The sequence below is a fragment of the Ranitomeya imitator genome, chromosome 6 (assembly GCF_032444005.1).
Source record: "Ranitomeya imitator isolate aRanImi1 chromosome 6, aRanImi1.pri, whole genome shotgun sequence".
NCBI classification, from domain to species: domain Eukaryota; kingdom Metazoa; phylum Chordata; class Amphibia; order Anura; family Dendrobatidae; genus Ranitomeya; species Ranitomeya imitator.
The window spans coordinates 294,213,847-294,225,844 of NC_091287.1; positions in this window are offsets into that span (position 1 = coordinate 294,213,847).

Here is an 11,998-nt window from a genome sequence, read left to right on the forward strand (position 1 = left end):
AGGGAGAATATACAATACTGGAGTAACTGGATGATGGTTAATGAGGAAGGTTTTAGTTTTGCTGTCTATGGTTCCTAAACTCATGTATTTGTCTATCACAGTATTGATTTTCCGCTGTATGGAATATGTGGGGTCCCCTTGAAGTTTTCTGTAGGTACCGGTATCAGATAATTGTCTCCTCACCTCGGTAACGTAATGATGTTTGTTCATGATAACGATGGCTCCCCCCTTATCTGCTGGTTTGATTACGATGTTCCTATTCTCACTCAACGTGTCTAATGCTTGTTTCTCTAGAGGGTTGAGGTTATGGCGGACTGGGAGGAGACCAAGGCGCTGTTCATGTATAGTCCCCTTAATGTCTCTATCAAGGAGATTGATGAAAGTTTCTACCGTGTGGTTGGACTTGGGCGGGACAAAAGTACTCGGGTTTCTCAGACCTAGTGATCCTAGGGTGATTTTAGCCTCTTCTCTCTGACTAGATGTTGTGCCTAATCTATTGACTGCTGAAATGGGAGGTTCTTCAAAGTGTACCTTTAACCTAATGTTCCTATAAAAGCGTTGGAGATCTCTTTCTAGTTGGAACGAGTCCCATTTGGGAGTAGGGCAAAAAGATAGGCCCATGTTCAAGACTTTAAGCTCTAGAGGAGAAAGAGTGTAGTCAGAGATGTTTACTACAGAGTTTGGACTCCTACCTGTGATCGCAATGTCATGTGGCGGTCCACGTTTCTTCTTCCTTCCCCTCCTTGTGGGCGCGCGGCTTGTCCTAAAAAACGCGGTCCTGTTGCTCCACCAGTCTCGCTGCCGGATCCTGCAGACGAGCCCCCGGCCGGCGAGGAGCCCCCTGAGGGGTAATTCCCTCCTGGTGTGCGTCGATATCTTGGTCTTGTTCGGCGGGGGGCTGAATCCTCCCATCGGTACACTTTGTTAGATAAATAGTCCTCAGTGTCCCTTTGGAATTTAGTCCGTTTCCTTTCTTCAAGGGACCGTTGGTAAGTAGCAAGGCTTGAATCTATTTTACTTTTGAGCGTAGAAAGTTCAGTAGTATTCAGAGTAGCTGTCAATTGAGTCTCGATACTCTCTATTTTTTCTTCGGTATTTTTTATAGCTTCTTGCAGGTGTTCAATAGTCAATAGTATTATGTCAAAAGAGCACTTGTTCAGAATTTTTTGAAATGTTGCACAGTACTTCGCATTGTCCGAGAATAGTGTTGGACGTAAGTTGCAGCGTAAACCTCGAGGTATTCTGGCCTGTCGATGGTACTCTCCCAAAGTTGCACAATGCAGATCGTAGCTGATGAGCTTCTTCCTCTCCTTCTCCCAATCTCTCAATTTTACATCCTTGCTTGGTAGATGAAGAAAGTCAGTTCTAGTCTTTATCTTGGACAAGATGGTGGAGCCTGTGGTTTCATCATAGACGTATTTCTCGGCTGACATGGATTCATAGTAACATAGTAACATAGTAACATAGTTAGTAAGGCCGAAAAAAGACATTAGTCCATCCAGTTCAGCCTATATTCCATCATAATAAATACCCAGATCTACGTCCTTCTACAGAACCTAATAATTGTATGATACAATATTGTTCTGCTCCAGGAAGACATCCAGGCCTCTCTTGAACCCCTCGACTGAGTTCGCCATCACCACCTCCTCAGGCAAGCAATTCCAGATTCTCACTGCCCTAACAGTAAAGAATCCTCTTCTATGTTGGTGGAAAAACCTTCTCTCCTCCAGACGCAAAGAATGCCCCCTTGTGCCCGTCACCTTCCTTGGTATAAACAGATCCCCAGCGAGATATTTGTATTGTCCCCTTATATACTTATACATGGTTATTAGATCGCCCCTCAGTCGTCTTTTTTCTAGACTAAATAATCCTAATTTCGCTAATCTATCTGGGTATTGTAGTTCTCCCATCCCCTTTATTAATTTTGTTGCCCTCCTTTGTACTCTCTCTAGTTCCATTATATCCTTCCTGAGCACCGGTGCCCAAAACTGGACACAGTACTCCATGTGCGGTCTAACTAGGGATTTGTACAGAGGCAGTATAATGCTCTCATCATGTGTATCCAGACCTCTTTTAATGCACCCCATGATCCTGTTTGCCTTGGCAGCTGCTGCCTGGCACTGGCTGCTCCAGGTAAGTTTATCATTAACTAGGATCCCCAAGTCCTTCTCCCTGTCAGATTTACCCAGTGGTTTCCCGTTCAGTGTGTAATGGTGATATTGATTCCCTCTTCCCATGTGTATAACCTTACATTTATCATTGTTAAACCTCATCTGCCACCTTTCAGCCCAAGTTTCCAACTTATCCAGATCCATCTGTAGCAGAATACTATCTTCTCTTGTATTAACTGCTTTACATAGTTTTGTATCATCTGCAAATATCGATATTTTACTGTGTAAACCTTCTACCAGATCATTAATGAATATGTTGAAGAGAACAGGTCCCAATACTGACCCCTGCGGTACCCCACTGGTCACAGCGACCCAGTTAGAGACTATACCATTTATCACCACCCTCTGCTTTCTATCACTAAGCCAGTTACTGATTCGATTGGTGCTTATAACTTACGAAGCTAATAACTGTAGAAAGAATTGAAAGCTAGCACTCAATCAACTAAAGTTCATGGTGCCAGTGAACGGGATACTCGATCCCACAAGTCATAAAGTCAAAGTAATCACTGCACTCGTATATTATCAAATTGCAAAAAGTTTATTAAATTTGAATTCGTGAAAAAGAGGTACTTGGCGAATTGACGTTTTGGCCAACCCTTGGCCTTGTTCACAAAATCGCTGTAACAAGCAAAGGACAGGACAATATTATAAACAGACAAATATCTACAAATATACATATTTACATTACATAAAAGAATACATGTCAAAAGAGTTTAGCTGCCATGGTCAGACATACTCAAGAAGAAAAGACTATCTACTGCATCCTGAAGATAACATAGCGGAGAGAAGTTCAAAGGACAAGGTCATGTTGAATGCTAGAAATGGACATGGAAAGAAGACATACCCCATTATAACTCTGTTGTTTGTACAGAAAGGACCCTATTTGACCGGTGAGTCAGGTAAAGGAATAAAGTTGCATAACCTGGAAAAAGTAATACAGCGTGAGGTTGTAATTTTGAGACTGAATATCTACACGCACCCGTACATATACACACCCCCCCCATCTATATATACCCCATATAAGTGATCTAGACCGTACTCCTAGGATTATATAACCACGCCCTTCGGGGTGGATTGTAGGGTAGAGGGTAATCCAGATCTACTGGAATGGAAGCACCACATCCATGACGTCAGATGAATCGACTGGTGATCCCCATATATGTGTCCCATTATGTGAGCATATGTCTCTATTGTCACAAAAGTGAAAGCATGCCATAGACGTACTAACCATACTGAAATCATAAAGAACGCTTGCCAGTGCACTGTAGCCGCAATTCCGGCTGGAAAGACACCTATAGCTGAAATACATGTTGACATATATGTCAGGATCAGGGGGGAAATATATAGACTAGCCAGACTGTAAAAATATATACATAGTCAATGGAATACCTGCCCTGTGTGTAATGTCAGAGATACAGCTTGGGCTGTGTTCTTCCTGCATTAACTGGAAAGCCCCAGAGGGAATGAGACCATATAAGGCTGTGGGCAAAAAAGTAATATGGCTAAGACTCATAGGGGAAATGGACAATGCATACATATTCACTGGATCATAAGGGTACCTGTATCGCTTATGCATTCAGAGGCATAGATGTATTCAGGGGTATAGTAGCGGAAGTGGACTCCCTGTATGGTGTGGTATATTAAAGGCAGAGCTGGGGAAAGCAACCAGGGTACAAGAAATGTCGGAAAAATTTAGGGCCCGTAACTATCCCGCTGACCTCCTTAATACTGAGTCCATCAAGGTTCTTGATGAAACAGAGATCGGAGCAATAAAACCCCAAAAGAACCCTAGACTCCCATTTGTTCATAGTCATCATCCGACAATGCGGAGAATACATAACTTAATTCGGGCACATTGGCCACTTTTGAACAGGGCATACCCAACTATTCCCATATTCAAGGAACCCCCACTGATGTGTACCAGAAGGCCCAGGAGCATAAGAGATAGGGTCGTCAAAGCGGATTTAGGCACGCAGAAAACATTAGCTACTAGAACACTCTCAGGGCACAAACGAACAGGGACCTTTCCATGTTTGGGCTGTATGAGCTGCTCGAACGTGATTAAGGGAAGCGAAATAGTGCACCCACGAACAGGCAAGTCATACAAAATCAAGGACTACTACACTTGTGAAACAAATTTCGTTGTCTACATTATAAAATGCCCGTGTGGGCTATTATATGTAGGGGAGACAACTCAAGCGGTTAGAGATCGGATATCTAACCATAAGTCCACAATTCGTTGTGGGAAGCTATGGCTTCCTCTCCCCCTACACTTTAAAGAAGCCAACCACAATGTAGCACAACTAAGGTTCCAGATTATAGAAAAGGTCTCCCGCCCCAGGAGAGGAGGTGATCATGTGAAACTTTTGAAACAGCGAGAGACCTTCTGGATATATACGCTTGATACACTGCATCCGCGTGGCTTGAACCGTGAGATAGACTGGCTAACTTAATTTTATTTCCTATATAGAACCAGTGACCACTTGCACTAACAACCTCTGTGAGATACGCGCTCGACTTGGTAAGACGCATACCCCACTAGTCTTTTTTATAAGTTTCATTTTTTAGCCTTTCCCCCTTTTGTTCCGGTTTATTTTTTATTTTTTATTTTTTACATTTTATTTTTCATTTTTTCATTTATATTATTATATTTTATTCATTATTTTGTCATTCTTTTGTTTCATTCATTTTTGTTCATTCATACATTTTTTCATTTTCTTTATTCCTATTTTTTATTCATTTTTTTCATTCGGTTTTTTTACATTCATTTCATTCTTTTTATTATTTATCCGTTTTCTGTTCATTTGCCTTAGTTTCATTTCAGTATTCCTTTTCTTTTCATTTTCTTTCTTTATTTTATATTTAGTTTGGACTCCTACCATTTAATATGTTCTTGTGATATGGTGTGATTTGTTTTATTTACTGTGATCTGTCTTGTATGTCACCCCATAGACAGTCTACATCTAGGTTCAGTGCCTGTATCATTGTACACATACAGCATGCCTGCAGACAGCCAGGCCTTTCCCCCTTTTTCCCCCCTCCCCCTTCTGGTATGACCCGGGCATGATTACATATTATAAGGCTCCTTTGGAGCCCGAACACAGATCGCAGGCGCTAACAACGTATCAATATGCTAGTTAGGACGCAAGCGCCAGACTTAGGTGTCATCACATTGGCGCTCAGGGCGACTCCTAGTGCGCAGGCGCGGGGACTTTGGCACACTAGTACCAGGGATACACTTGTGCGCAGGCGCCAGCGTTCCCCTGCACTTCCGGTCACATGACCGGCCGGGGATCTTCTTATACTCCAGACGCCATGGCCCACATTAAGCTGATCCACCGCCGTGACACAGGATTGTGTCGGCTTCCTCCACTACGCCACCAACGCTTGCCCCCTGCTGTCAAGGGATACAGAGACGTGAGACTCCGGCACAACATAAAGATAAGTGTATCACCACCCACGATAGCTATCGCTTAGCCTGTACCTTCCTCCTTTTACAGGGATATCATCCCCAGCTCTGCCTTTAATATGCCACACCATACAGGGAGTCCACTTCCGCTACTATACCCCTGAATACATCTATGCCTCTGAATGCATAAGCGATACAGGTACCCTTATGATCCAGTTAATATGTATGCATTGTCCATTTCCCCTATGAGTCTTAGCCATATTACTTTTTTGCCCACAGCATTATATGGTCTCATTCCCTCTGGGGCTTTCCAGTTAACGCAGGAAGAACACAGCCCAAGCTGTATCTCTGACATTACACACAGGGCAGGTATTCCATTGACTATGTATATATTTTTACAGTCTGGCTAGTCTATATATTTCCCCCCTGATCCTCACATATATGTCAACATGTATTTCAGCTATAGGTGTCTTTCCAGCCGGAATTGCGGCTACAGTGCACTGGCAAGCGTTCTTTATGATTTCAGTATGGTTAGTACGTCTATGGCATGCTTTCACTTTTGTGACAATAGAGACATATGCTCACATAATGGGACACATATATGGGGATCACCAGTCGATTCATCTGACGTCATGGATGTGGTGCTTCCATTCCAGTAGATCTGGATTACCCTCTACCCTACAATCCACCCCGAAGGGCGTGGTTATATAATCCTAGGAGTACGGTCTAGATCACTTATATGGGGTATATATAGATGGGGGGGTGTGTATATGTACGGGTGCGTGTAGATATTCAGTCTCAAAATTACAACCTCACGCTGTATTACTTTTTCCAGGTTATGCAACTTTATTCCTTTACCTGACTCACCGGTCAAATAGGGTCCTTTCTGTACAAACAACAGAGTTATAACGGGGTATGTCTTCTTTCCATGTCCATTTCTAGCATTCAACATGACCTTGTCCTTTGAACTTCTCTCCGCTATGTTATCTTCAGGATGCAGTAGATAGTCTTTTCTTCTTGAGTATGTCTGACCATGGCAGCTAAACTCTTTTGACATGTATTCTTGTATATTTGTAGATATTTGTCTGTTTATAATATTGTCCTGTCCTTTGCTTGTTACAGCGATTTTGTGAACAAGGCCAAGGGTTGGCCGAAACGTCAATTCGCCAAGTACCTCTTTTTCACGAATTCAAATTTAATAAACTTTTTGCAATTTGATAATATACGAGTGCAGTGATTACTTTGACTTTATGACTTGTGGGATCGAGTATCCCGTTCACTGGCACCGTGAACTTTAGTTGATTGAGTGCTAGCTTTCAATTCTTTCTACAGTTAAAACCTCAAAACAAACTGGGAACCTCTGTCCGAGACGATGTTCTCTGGAATGCCATGCAAACGAACCACATGCTGGAAAAACAATGGCACCAAATCAGAGGAGGAAGGCAATTTAGATATGGGTACCAAATGGACCATCTTAGAGAAGCGATCACAAACCACCCAAATGACCGACATCTTTTGAGAAACAGGGAGATCAGAAATAAAATCCATGGAAATATGCGTCCAGGGCCTCTTCGGGATCGGCAAGGGCAAAAGCAACCCACAGGCACGAGAACAGCAGGGCTTAGCCCGAGCACAAGTCCCACAGGACTGCACAAAAGAACGCACATCCCGTGACAAAGAAGGCCACCAAAAGGATCTAGCCACCAAATCTCTGGTACCAAAGATTCCAGGATGATCAGCCAACACCGAACAATGAACCTCAGAGATAACTCTACTAGTCCATCTATCAGGGACAAACAGTTTCTCCGTAGGACAACGGTCAGGTCTATCAGCCTGAAACTTCTGCAGCACCCACCGCAAATCAGGGGAGATGGCAGACAAAATTACCCCCTCTTTAAGAATACCCGCCGGCTCCGGAACACCCGGAGAGTCAGGCACAAAACTCCTTGACAGGGCGTCAGCCTTCACATTCTTAGATCCCGGAAGGTATGAAACCACAAAATCAAAACGGGAGAAAAAGAGCGACCATCGAGCCTGTCTAGGATTCAACCATTTGGCAGACTCGAGATAAGTCAAATTCTTGTGATCCGTCAAGACCACCACGCGATGTTTAGCTCCTTCAAGCCAATGTCGCCACTCCTCGAATGCCCACTTCATGGCCAACAACTCCCGATTGCCCACATCATAATTGCGCTCAGCAGGCGAGAATTTTCTAGAAAAGAAGGCACAGGGTTTCATCACCGAGCCATCAGAACTTCTTTGCGACAAAACAGCCCCTGCTCCAATTTCAGAAGCATCAACCTCAACCTGAAAAGGGAGCGAAACATCTGGCTGGCACAACACAGGGGCAGAAGCAAAACGACGCTTCAATTCCTGAAAAGCCTCTACAGCCGCAGAGGACCAATTGACCACATCAGCACCTTTCTTGGTCAAATCAGTCAATGGTTTAGCAATACTGGAAAAATTAACGATGAAGCGACGATAAAAATTAGCAAAGCCCAGGAATTTCTGCAAGCTCTTCACAGATGTCGGCTGAGTCCAATCGTGAATGGCCTGAACTTTAACAGGGTCCATCTCGATAGTAGAAGGGGAAAAAATGAAACCCAAAAATGAAACCTTCTGAACTCCAAAGAGACACTTTGACCCCTTCACAAACAAGGAATTCGCACGAAGGACCTGGAACACCATTCTGACCTGCTTCACATGAGACTCCCAATCATCCGAAAAGACCAAAATGTCATCCAAGTATACAATCATGAATCTATCCAGGTACTCTCGGAAAATGTCATGCATAAAGGACTGAAACACGGATGGAGCATTAGAAAGCCCGAATGGCATAACCAGGTACTCAAAATGGCCCTCGGGCTTATTAAATGCCGTTTTCCATTCATCACCCTGTTTAATTCGCACAAGATTATACGCACCACGAAGATCTATCTTGGTGAACCAACTAGCCCCCTTAATCTGAGCAAACAAATCAGACAGCAGCGGCAAAGGATACTGAAATTTGACCGTGATCTTATTAAGAAGGCGGTAATCAATACAAGGTCTCAAAGAACCATCCTTCTTGGCCACAAAAAAGAACCCTGCTCCCAATGGTGACGACGACGGACGAATATGACCCTTCTCCAAGGATTCCTTTATATAACTCCGCATAGCGGCGTGCTCTGGTACAGATAAATTAAACAGACGACCCTTAGGAAACTTACTACCAGGAATCAAATTAATAGCACAGTCGCAATCCCTATGAGGAGGTAGGGCACCAGATTTGGGCTCTTCAAATACATCCCGGTAATCTGATAAAAACTCAGGGACTTCAGAAGGAGTGGAGGGCGAAATTGACAGCAATGGAACATCACCATGTACCCCCTGGCAACCCCAGCTGGACACAGACATAGATTTCCAATCCAACATTGGATTATGGACCTGTAGCCATGGCAACCCCAAAACGACCACATCCTGCAGATTATGCAACACCAAAAAGCGAATATCCTCCTGATGTGCAGGAGCCATGCACATGGTCAATTGAGTCCAGTACTGAGGTTTATTCTTGGCCAAAGGCGTAGCATCAATTCCTCTCAATGGAATAGGACACTGCAAGGGCTCCAAGAAAAAACCACAGCGCCTGGCAAACTCCAAGTCCATCAAATTCAGGGCAGCGCCTGAATCCACAAATGCCATTACAGAATAGGACGACAGAGAGCAAATCAGAGTAACGGACAAAAGAAATTTAGACTGTACCGTACCAATGGTGGCAGACCTAGCGAACCGCTTAGTGCGCTTAGGGCAGTCGGAGATAGCATGAGTGGATTCACCACAGTAAAAACACAGCCCACTCCGACGTCTGTGTTCTTGCCGTTCAGCTCTGGTCAAAGTCCTATCACACTGCATAGGCTCAGGCCTATGCTCAGAGAATACCGCCAGATGGTGCACGGCTTTGCGCTCATGCATGCGCCGATCGATCTGAATGGCCAAAGACATAGACTCATTCAGACCAGCAGGCGTGGGAAATCCCACCATGACATCCTTAAGGGCTTCAGAAAGACCCTTTCTGAAAATTGCCGCCAGGGCACATTCATTCCACTGAGTAAGCACAGACCACTACCTAAACTTCTGACAGTACACCTCCGCTTCATCCTGACCCTGACACAAAGCCAGCAAGATTTTCTCTGCCTGATCCACTGAATTAGGTTCATCATAAAGCAATCCAAGCGCCAGAAAAAACACATCAACATCACGCAATGCAGGATCTCCTGGCGCAAGGGAAAATGCCCAGTCTTGAGGGTCACCACGCAACAAAGAAATAATGATTTTTACCTGTTGAACGGGGTCCCCAGAGGAGCGGGGTTTCAAAGCTAGAAACAGTTTACAATTATTTTTGAAATTCAAGAACCTAGATCTATCCCCAGAAAATAAGTCAGGAATTGGAATTCTAGGCTCTAACATAGGATTCTGAACCACAAAATCTTGAATGTTTTGCACCCTTGCAGTGAGATGATCCACACAAGAGGACAGACCTTGAATGTCCATATCTACACCTGTGTCCTGAACCACCCAAAGGTCTAGGGGAAAAGAAAGACAAAACACAGTGCAAAGAAAAAAAAATGGTCTCAGAAGTTCTCTTATCCCTCTATTGAGATGCATTAATACTTTTGGCCAGCTGTACTGTTATGACCTGGTGGTTAGGAGCACCCGGAATGACCTGATTGTTAAACCTCATACAGGACGAGCTCTGGGATGTGGGAGCTCTGCTGACAAGCCCTAATCCTATCACACACACTAAAAATAGCCGTGGAGCATTCCTGACGCTCCCTAGGCACCTCGTCACAGCCTAAGATCTAGCTAGCCCTAGAGATAGAAAATAAAGCCTACCTTGCCTCAGAGAAATTCCCCAAAGGTAAAGGAAGCCCCCCACATATATTGACTGTGAGTAAAGATGGAAGTCACAAACGCAGAGATGAAACAGGTTTCAGCAAAGGGAGGCCAGACTTACTAAATAGACAGAGGATAGGAAAGGTAACTTTGCGATCAGCACAAAAACCTATAAAAGACCACGCAGAGTGTGCAAAAAAGACCTCCGCACCGACTCACGGTGCGGAGGGGCCACTCTGCATCCCAGAGCTTCCAGCTAGCAAGGCTAAATCATGATAACCAGCTGGACAAGAAAACAGTGAACAAATAATGACTATCAGGAACTTAGCTTCTGCAGGAGAAGGCAGGTCACCAGAGAGATCCAGGAGCGAACTGAACCAATGCAAAAACATTGACAGCTGGCATGGAGTAACGATCAGAGAGGAGTTAAATAGAGCAGCCAACCAAAGGATAACCCACGTCACCTGTGTAAGGAACCTCAGAAGCAGCAGCTTCATTCATAGCCACCAGAGGGAGCCCATAGACAGAACTCGATGAAGTACCATTCACGACCACAGGAGGGAGTTTGACAACAGAATTCACAACAGACTTGCCAATTCAATTCTATTGGCACACAAAAAAATTGGATCCCATATCCCATCCATGTAGCATCAGAATTTCACAGATATATTTTTATTATTAATCCATGAAACTCTATTTGCTCCTGTACATTTTTTAATGTATATGTATATAATATAAAAAGATTGTACCCAGATAGCATACAGATGTCTCATAGACTTAAAAGCGGTCACAAAGTTGGCGAACGGATGAAAACCGCCTCAGTTTTCTGTCTGAAACTCGGACAATTTTCCATACGCTCATCTCTCCCAGACAGAAAAGGAAATTAGAAGCAATGTCAGAAAATAGTGTTCAAAACGGCGTGAAAAAGAGAATTTACACAAGCCTAGAGTAAAGCTATATCTGTTCTAGGATAAAGAAAGGAGAAAAAACCTAATTAAAGACCAGATGGATCGAGCGCCAACAATAAAAGAAGTAGGTCAACACTGGCACAAACAGGCTCTTGCCCAGTACAGTACATGGTGAGCGAAGTCCAATCTGCCTTCCAGATATGTCGCTAGTAGTTATTTATTTTATGCTTTGCTTATATTGCGCCATCATATTCCACATTACTTTTACTGACATTTTCATCTCTGTCCCCACTGAGGCTCACAAGTGTGGGAGGAAAGCGGAGACCCTGGAGGAAACCCACACAAACACGGGGAGAACATAGAAATGCTTTGTACAGTAGATGTTGTACTTAGTGTTACTTGAACCCAGGACACCAGCGCTGCAAAGCAGCAGTGCTAACCACCGTGCTGCTCACAGATCGTTCAGCATAGGAAGAGTAAAATACATGAGGTGGGCTTACATCTGCAGAAGTGCAGCCTAATTATGGTGGCTACAGTAGGCAAATCGTGAGATGACAGTGTTTTTACTATCCAAGGACACATTCACACCTTCAGTATTTGGTCAGTATTTTCCATCAGTATTTGTAAGTGAAAACCAG